General features: G+C 40.7%; 1 non-coding gene across 1 annotated transcript; it reads right to left on the bottom strand.

Moving 5' to 3' along the window:
* Nucleotides 1-9,805: 9,805 nt before the first annotated feature.
* On the bottom strand, nucleotides 9,806-9,887 carry trnas-uga (transfer RNA serine (anticodon UGA)). Its single transcript has one exon. It is a non-coding gene; the product is annotated as a tRNA-Ser (tRNA).
* Nucleotides 9,888-10,124: the final 237 nt, after the last annotated feature.

Here is a 10,124-nt window from a genome sequence, read left to right as displayed (position 1 = left end):
GTGAATGTGGCAAACTAGGACAATGAACAATGAAGACATCATGTAAGGTGTGTGTGTGTGTGTGTGTGTGTGTGTGTGTGTTTGTGTGTGTGTGTTGATGTGTGTGTACACGTGGTGAAAGAGGGGAGAAATGACACAATTACAAGACCGCTTCTGAAGTGACTTTGAAAACCAGAGATTGTAGATAGCATTGTGTGTGTGTGTGTGTGTGTGTGTGTGTGTGTGTGACAACACAGTTTTCAGAGCGACCTCTTTGAAGAGAACAATGTTGGGAAACACCATGGAGCTCAGATTGTAGATAGCATTGTGTGTGTGTGTGTATGTCTACGTGTGTGTGTGTGTGTGTGTGTGTGTGTGTGTATGTCTAGGTGTGTGTGTGTGTGTGTGTGTGTGTGTGTGAGCCGATGGTCTGAACTTTCATCACAGAGGTCTGATATTATGCATCTCTCTCATGTGAAACGTATCATGGTTTGGCAGAATTATAACACATTAGAACAAGTGAAATTAGCTACTGAGACCAAAACCTCTCCTCGAAAAAATGTATTGATTTTCTATTTTGAGTGAGAAGTTGAGCTGTGGTCCCATTGACTTGCATGGAGTTGGACCGGTTTGGAGTCTTTTTGGAGCCGGACTCTAGCGGACGTTAGAGGAACCGCCGCCTGCCGCCACTTCCTTATCGGCTTCAGAATTCACCCGCGAACGTCCCGAGTGTGAAAACGGCGTACGATGAAACCTTTCCACTGGTGGCGGTAGCGAGCGTCTCGAGGTTGTGGAGCTTTATCTCTGTGGACAGAGCGGGAACAGTCTGACCCTGAAGGAAACAGGAAAGTCAGGCGCTACATGTTTCTCTTCAATCCAGTAAAAACAAACCAAGCGGCACCAAGCTACATTCTTACTGAGCTGCTTTTCCAAACATGAATTGCAGGTGTGTGTGTGTTGGCATCGTACCACACACACAACAACAACAACTCAGATATGTTGTGTGTCATAATAATAATAATAATAATAAACTTTATTTGTATAGCACCTTTCATACAAGAAATGCAGCTCAAAGTGCTTTTTTTATTTTATTTGAATTTTATTTGATAGGGACGATGCAGTTTAACATCGTTCCAATACAGAGCATGAAACTGATGTGCTGCACAGAGAGTTTATAGTTTATAGCTATTGCTAATTTTCAACTCTTGTCCCTAGTTGGGCTTTTACATGTACAGTGTAATTGAAATATACAGCTTTCAGTATCATAAAACCACAATACACTACAGATATGGAAATACAATAAAATACACATACCACAATACACATACCACAATACATCAATACACATACACCATACACCAATAGTAATTTAGAGTACAATTAGCTAAAAATGAGTACAGCTCTGGTTTGCTTTTAGCCAGCACTTATTAACCTTTGTGCTTTACAATAAAGAAATTACATGCACCAAGTGCTTCATATAAAACTTGATAATAATAGTAAAAATAAGATAAAGCTGAGAATAGAATACATAGAATGCATCTTCACATGAAAATAGACATAGAATGAGCATAAAAACAGGGATAAGCCATAAGTAATGTAAAATAAGATGGAGAATAAAACCCACTTGATAATAATAGTAAAAATAAGATAAAAATGAGGAAAGCATAACATAAGATGGGAAATAAAACCCAGTGAATAATAATAATAATAAAAATAAAGTTAAAATAGAGTACATAGAATGCATAAAGTCAAGTAAAATATAACATTTTAAAAGAAGTGCAGCAGTGCATAAGTGGGAAGCAAAGTGCAAAAAAGAGTTTCAGGCCTGTATCAGGAAAGAGATAAGCTTCATAAACCTTTAAATATGGTCAAGGTGCATTTTAAATTGATTTTAAAAACACCTACTAACGACCCATGCCAAGCAAACTAATGATACATGTGTCACACCCGCTCTAGACTCCTGTACCAGAACTGTACCAGAAGTCAGTGGCATTCCTCCTGTCATTAGTCATGTTACCAAACCTCATGGCCACAGCCCGGTGACACAAATCATCGTTATTGGTTTGATCTTCTTACAAAAGGTGCGATCGTGATTTATTTGTGAGGAATGTTGCCAGTTAAGTTCAGCGTCACGCTTGCATCATGCATCGTGTCTTTCGGTGCTGCTGTCCCATGACAAACTTATCAGGAATTACACAGAAACCTTGAAATCGTGTTTTGAATGGGTTTCCTTTGGGCTACAGCGATAGAAAAAGACATAAACCTCTGATTTGCTCGTGCACCGAGTCAAATTTATCTCACACGTGCTCGGTGCTTGAGGCGATTCTGATTCTAACATATCTGCTGCTGTCATGTGAAAAACTTGTGACTTCAGTTTGGCAGATTTTCATGTTTTAATTTAAACTGAAACAGCCCCATGCTCTCCTGCGTGTTGAGACGAATTCTGTTCAGTTCAGTTCAGTTTATTCACAAATCAGTTAAAATGCAAGTACAATCATATGAGACATAATGGAGATATGTGAAATGGGACACCCTGATAAGCTATCTGAAGCTTGAGAATAGGGGCCCAGACACTAAGCTGATAGTATTTAAAATATGTTTACTAACAAGTCTAGATTTGAAAAAGTGCATGTATTATACAGTAACATTTACAACCTACAAAACACCTAAGACTAACTCAAGACCCTAAAAAGTACTACTAAATGGTCCTAAAACATTTATTCCATCAGTCTAAACATTGATTAAATAGGTAAGATACAATAAGTAGAGACATATGGCAAGTGGAAATAACAGTACAATTTGAATGGATTTCAGAGTGGAGTAACTAGTTTAGAAGTCCAAAACTGTTCAGGGTATTTAAGCTTAAACATGTTTTAGCAGCAAGCTCTTTTTGAAAACAGACACAGATAATAGTAGTTATATATATAGTGTTATAATTGTGTTATCAAGCTCATCCCACACCTGTGGACCTCTGCAAACCACACTAAAGCTCGTACATTTAAGTTTGCGTTTCTCACCCTTTATAAGATGTTTTTTTCTAGTCTTATATGTATCAGAATCAGAATCAGCTTTATTGGCCAAGTACAGTATGTACACATACAAGGAATTTGACTCCGGTTTTCGTTGCTCACAATGTACTTACACAGAATAAATATACAGCTAAAAAGAAGGACAACAAAATGGACAGAGGTAAACCTAAACATCTAACTACTATGTACAAATATGCATATATATATAAAAAAAAAAAAGTATAAAAAAGTATAGAAAGTATATATATGTGTATATATATACACATATGTAAACAACACTGGGACAGCAGTGCAATGGTGCAGAGTGAAAAGATGCTGGAATAAATATTATATATTATATACACAAATCAGCTATTGTTATTGCTATGCGAGGGAAAGTAAGGTCACAAAGTCTGTTGTTGAGCATGCAGTATATACAACATTATACATTATACAAGCATTGTGAAAGATATGACATTCAGTAAGCTTCAGAAGACTGTAGCTGCTGTCCTTGACCTTATGAAACCGTTTTGAAGCCAAGTGGATTAACTCAAAAACATCAGGCTGAAGACGAGGCTGTTTCTGTCGAGTCTGTACAGGTTGGAGTTTTTCACCCGGCAGCAGCGATGTGCCACTTGGCGGACGCTTTTACCCAAAGCGCCTTACAGTCCCATACATTTTAAACGTGGGCGGTTCCTGTGAGAATAGGACCACACACACACACACACACACACACACACACACACACACACACAAACACAGTGCAGAAGCTGAATTCTCACTCGGTCTCTGTATTTATTAGTGTTGGTGTTTTGTTCAGAAAGACTGACACCATCGACACAAATAACTGTTTGATCGCCGGCCATCAGTGTTCACTTCTTGGCAAATTTCCCCTCTCCATCTGTGTGTGTGTGTGTGTGTGTGTGTGTGTGTGTGTGTGTGTGTGTGCTAGTAGGAGTGAAACAGTCCTCCCTGGCATCTCTCCTGGCTTTGCTCCATGGCACACTGTGTGATTCATGCCAACGTGATCCATCTATCTGTCCATCCATCCCACTCATGGAGTAGTAACACCACCCACACACACACATACACACACACACACACACACACACACACACTGGCCTAAATACACATGAACACACCGATTTAGACACACAGACACACATGCATGCACACAGAAAGAGGGCTGTTTGCATACACACACATGTAACACACACACACACACACATACACAGGCAAGTTTGCATACACACAGGTCTACACACACACACACACACACACACACACACACACACACATTGAAGAGGTTATGATATGATAGTGGGTGTTCTCTGCATTCTGCCAAACAGCATCTGACAGATAAAGCGATAAGCTGAGTGAGTGCAGCACATCCGCTCTTCACCAACTCTCTGCCTTCTTCATCACACTATAAAGCAAGGAGTCTCTGTCTGTATGTGTGTATGTGTGTGTGTGTGTGTGTCCTTCGCATATCTCGAGAACAGTTCGTCCGATCGACTTCACACTTGGCAGGTGTATTGCTGGGGACTCAAGGAAGTGCGGTGTCGGATTTGGTGCAATTTGGACACGCGACACGTTCAATATAAATAAATAAACTTTGAATAAACAAGCGAAAAGCGCTCTGTGCAGCAGCAGCGGGGCGAATGGGCACTGCACTAGTTTATAATAATAAAAATAAATAATATAATAATAGACTTTATTTGTATAGCACCGTTCATACAAGAAATACAGCTCAAAGTGCTTTACAACAAAGAAATTACATTCATGAAAATAGACATAGAATGAGCATAACATAAGATGGAAAATAAAACCCACTGAATAATAATAAAAATAAAGTTAAGAAATAGAGTACATAGACTGCATAAAATCAAGTAGAATACAACATTTTAAAAGAAGTGCAGCAGTGCATGAGTGCGAAGCAAGTGCAAAAAAAAAAAAAGAGTTTCAGGCCTGTATCAGGAAAGTCGTAGCTAGTTAAAGGCTAAAGTGAAGAGATAGGTTTTTAGCTTTCTTTTAAAAATATTTAGTGAGCTGGCTTCCCTGATATCTATAGGCAGTGTGTTCCATAGCTTTGGGGCATAATTGACAAAGGCTGCATCCCTGATTTTCTTTCAGCTGTTGCTGGGAACCTCCAAGTAGTGAACAAGGGAGTTAGAAATGTAGCTTGGTCCTAGCCCATTAAGGGCTTTGTATATAAGGAGGAGGAGCTTAAAATCAATTCTAAATGTTACAGGAAGCCAGTGTAGAGCAGCTAAAACTGGACTGATGTTCTCTCTCCTCTTGGTTCTGGTTAATAGCCAAGCTGCAGAGTTTTGAATGAGCTGAAGTCTCTCAGTGGTGTTTTTCGGGAGACCAGTAAAAACTGCGTTATAGTAATCGAGTCGGCTTATTTACTAAAGCTGCAATCTGGGAACCCATCGTCTATCGGTCTGACGACGGATTAGACTCTGGGGGCGACGGCCAATATTTCGGGGTTTCCGGTGTAGCCAGCGGACATCCGGGCCAAGACTTCCTCTTCCGTGCGCCGGTCATTGTTTACAGTCCGATTAGCAACTTGAGACGGGAGAGTCAAACGTTTCTCCACACAAAACACAAACATCGATACTTTCTGTAGGTGTTTTAGGCCCGGACGACATTTCGGCTAATCTCTATAAACAGATATCTGCATATGAGACGTCGTCTCTCAACTCCAACTCCATTCTCGTGTCTCAAAGGTTTTTATTCTTTCTATATATATACAGCCAAGGTTTCTATTAAAAAAAAATCATTCATTTTAGTGTCCTAACCTTAACTGAATTGTTTTAGTTTCCAAACCTTAACCAAAGTTTTAGTACTAACTATAACCCGTTAAGGTGGCTGTGGCTCAGGAGGTTGAGCCGGTCGTCTGCTAATCAGAAGGTCGGTGGTTCGATCCCCGGCTCCCCCAGTCCGCATGTCAAAGTGTCCTTGGGCAAAATACTGAACCCCAAATTGCTCCCGATGGTTCCGCCAGCACCCTGCGTGGTATCTTACAGCCATTGGTGTGTGAATGGTTTAATGTAGGCATGTTGTGAAGTGCTGTGGATAAAAGCGCTATATAAATGCAATCCATTTACCGTTAACCTCTGTTCTCGACTTCAGTAAGCACTCCAAAAAGACACTAACAGTTTGAACGTGTCCTCAGGTGGTCATCTGCATAAGACAGAAATGTGCTGTACAGAAAATCAAATATTCATAAGCACAGTGTGTTTCAGAGTGCTGTGAGCCTGCGAGGGGAAACCCCATTGGATTGCAAATCCAACGCCTTAACCGCTCGGCCATCACAGCCCGCAGAGTGAAGAAAACCACTGTCAGTTAGAGTTAAAGCCCATTCATTTCTGTCTATGTGTAGTTTACATTTCCCTCAGTCATATTGGAATGCATGCCATGTTATTTAATTCTTTAACATTTACTTGTTCTCTATTGTTTTTAAAGCAGTGGTTCTCAACGTGGGGTCCAGGGACCACCAGGGGTCCTTGAGGGGGTTCCAGGGGGTCCCCAGCAAATTGATGAATTATTAAACTTCACCATTATTTCATTTACAAGAAGTTAACACAATTAGAGAATGTAGAAGAATGACTGTTTTGATCGTAGTTTCTCTGTTATCTCTCTGCCTACAATACAGATAGTCATTGGATTCTGGACAAAATCATATCTGACAATATAAATATTCTCAGATTTGGCTCTAAGAGACAAAATTTCATCAAATGGGGGTCCGTGGCTCTAATGTGGACTAAATTAGGGTCCTTGATATGAAAAAGGTTGAGAATCACTGTTTTAAAGTACAAACGTTTCAGTGTCAAAGCGTTAAATCAACTTCTATCTCGACTAAGAGAGACGGCTTAAATAAAAAGCCATGAATGTAACAGTGATGTGGTTTTGATGAGATGTTTTTGATTATTTCCTGGAGGAGACTCATTTGTTCCTGTGGTGTCAGCTGACAGACAGGAGGCAGCGCGGAGATGAAAACACTCGACTAGGGTCCAGCGAAATGAGGAGAAAACAGAAAGTTTGGCTTCATGTTTAGTCTGTGATGGATTCTGTCGCTCTGTGGAAGTTGATTTTCAGACCGGACAAGAATGAACGGCAGCAAACGGCTTCTTCTGAAGGAGGAAAACGAGCCTGATATCTGCAACTATGCTGACTGTGTGCAGAAAAACCAGGAAGGATGCCACACTGCAAACACTGGCAGTGTTTTTAGTGTTTTTATTTTATCTTCTATCCAGACTTATCAAGCTTATTTTAGGATTTTTTTCGTGTGAAATCATCTCACTGCACTGGCAGATAATTTTACCGGTTTCAACAAATTAGACTTTTTTTTTTACCAGGAGAATGTAACTTGTTTCAGGACATTTTCTTGGTAAAAGTGAAATTGTCTTGGAGAAAGCTTCTTGTTTCCAGATTTTCTTCATTGTTTTATGATGATTTCTTGAAAGAAGTCATATTGGCATGAATCAAGTTAAATTTATTGAAACCAGCAAGATTACCTGCCAGTGCAGTGAGAGAATTTGACTAAAAATATCATGAAATAAGCTTGATAGATTTGGAAAGGAGAAGTGGATCTGGAAGAAGACGGGAGAGATGAGAGCCGGTTCTTCAGACGGTGTTAATAATATAAATGCAATCAGGCTAGACAGAGAGAGAGAGAGAGAGAGAGACAGAGAGAGAGAGAGAGAGAGACAGAGAGAGAGAGAGAGAGAGAGAGAGAGATTAGCCTAAGTGTTTTTCTTTCTTCTCCTTCCTCTTCATGTCTCTGTCTCCCTCTCTTTTGCTCTGATCCTCTCTTCCCCTCTCTTCCTCCTTCACTCTGTCTCTCCTCCTCCAACTTCCACTCTTCTTTCCACCCCTCCTCTCTCTATCTCACCATCTCTCCCTCCCACTCCTCCCCCTCCTCCTCCTCCTCCTCCTCCTCCTCTTCTTCCTCCTCCTCTCCGCATTGCAGTAAACTCTGCCAGGAGTCTCATCAGCCAGTACAGTATACTCACTGGTAAACACACACACACTCTCTCACACACACACACACACACACACACACACACACATGCCCACACACAGGGACTTATAAGAGAGAAAAGACATAGAGAAAGAGAGATGGGTGGGTGAAAGAAAGAAAGAAAGAAATCCAACAACACGGTGTGTGTCAACATCCTCCGGCTCCCCGCTGACTTCTACTCTTTATTGTTTCCTTCCTGTCCTCTGTATCCTCTACCTCCTTCAGCGTGTGTGTGTGTGTGTGTGTGTGTGTTTGTGTGTGTGTGTGTGTGTGTGTGTGTGTGTGTGTGTGCGAACGCGGAGGGAAGGCGCCTGACCAGCAACGACCTACATATCAGCAGAAAAGGAAGAATGTGAGAGACAAAGAGAGAGAGAGAGAGAGAGAGAGAGAAGGCGAGACACACACACACACACACACACACACACACACACACACACACACATGTGCAGTTGGAAGTCTTACAGCCAAGGTCGACCATTCTCCTCTCGGCTCGCTCCCTCACACTCTGTCACAGGAAGCTCATTATTAATTCAAACAGCCATTAGGGTCAACAGGGAAACAGTCGCTCCACCAGGTTTTAGGGTTTAATCTCCATTTTCCTGCTCTCCATCACTGACTGCTCTAACACAACAGTGATCCAACCTCTATCCAGTTCATAAAGCTTCTCCACTGTCTGTTCTAAACAGCCGGTGTCTGGTAGCTCTTTCCCGGGAAAAATCCTCTGCCGCACAGGAAGTGATGCGTTTTACGTTTCCCGGTTTGTTTGGAATAAACAGAAGAAGAAGAAGAACTGGGTAGTTAGCATGAGCAGTGATAGCCACCATGGCTGAACAGACGGAGAAAAGAGAAACTCAAACTGCAGCAACAAGGAAATCCAAGCTCCGCCCACACTGTTTGATTGACAGGTGATCTGTGGGAAGTAAAGAGGAGAAACGCCACAGTGAGGCTGAGTGATGAAGATGGAGGCTAAATAAAAAGAAACCAATGAAGAATGATTTTAACTGATCGTGCTGCACAGAAGCTTCAAGGGGGATTTCTCACCATGGCTCCTGTTGCTTTGTTGCTAAGTAACATTTTAAATTTTTTTCTTTTTAATTTGCTCGTTTTGCACAAAATAGCATATTTCTAGTTAATTAAATTTTTTATGCGATTGGAAGCCTTTTTACGCCAGAAAGTATGGCAGAAAGTTTTTCCTCAACAATGGCTTTTAACATTTTAGAGAAAACTGTATCCCTGCAGTTCTAATAATAAAAAAAACCCCCAACATGCATGAATTGAGACTTATAATAACAGCCAAGATCTGAGAAAAATCAAGGTTTTTAAAAACAAATTTTTTTTTTACATACAACAGTGGTTAAAGATCAGTTTCAGAGGATACAGTCCATCAAATATGAAGCCGAGAAGAAGAGAAGAGTGTCCTGCAGTGAGGTCATTTCCTGTTCACACCACCGTGAACCAGTGAAACCAGGAAGTAAACAAGGCTGGTGTTCAATGGACACACACACACACACACACACACACTCTATCTGTCTCTTAAGAGTAGACGTCATGACTACTTCTTTCTGTGAGTGTGTGTGTGCGCGTGAAAGAGAGAGAGAGAAAGAGGGAAAAATGAGTGAGAAGAAGAAAGAAGAGAAAGCAGAGGAAGAGAGACAAAGAGAGAGAGAGTACAGAAGATAAAGCATACACTGCATGCAGCTCCTTCAGAAGAAAAGCCCTCTGTTTCTTCTCACACCGCCGCATCCACAGAAGCTTTTTCAAATTTGGATTTCAACACAATAACATCCATCGCTGTGAGCAGGGTTTGAACCTGCGCGGGGAAACCACATTGGATTTCAAGTCCAACGCCTTAACCACTCGGCCATCACAGCTCACTCTTACAAACTGTAAATCCAGACTCAGTGTGAGAGAGACGATGAGTCATGAGCAATTCAAACCTGATTAGTGATGCTGATTTATAGCTTATAACAACGATTATTGCTCTAGAAAAAAATATTCTTTATAAATTAATTTTAATTAATGAATTAATCTTAGTTAATTTGACAAAAAAAACAGGTAACACTTTACAATAAGTATACATTAATTAAGGGTTAGTTAATTAATACTTA

Source organism: Centroberyx affinis, unplaced genomic scaffold (genome assembly GCF_046629955.1).
Source record: "Centroberyx affinis isolate AG114_WGS23_722 - 3 ecotype Tasmania unplaced genomic scaffold, CSIRO-AGI_Caff_v1 ptg010651l_1, whole genome shotgun sequence".
NCBI lineage: Eukaryota > Metazoa > Chordata > Actinopteri > Beryciformes > Berycidae > Centroberyx > Centroberyx affinis.
The sequence above is the reverse complement of the archived record's forward strand: the minus strand, read 5'-3'. Positions and strand labels throughout refer to the sequence as shown.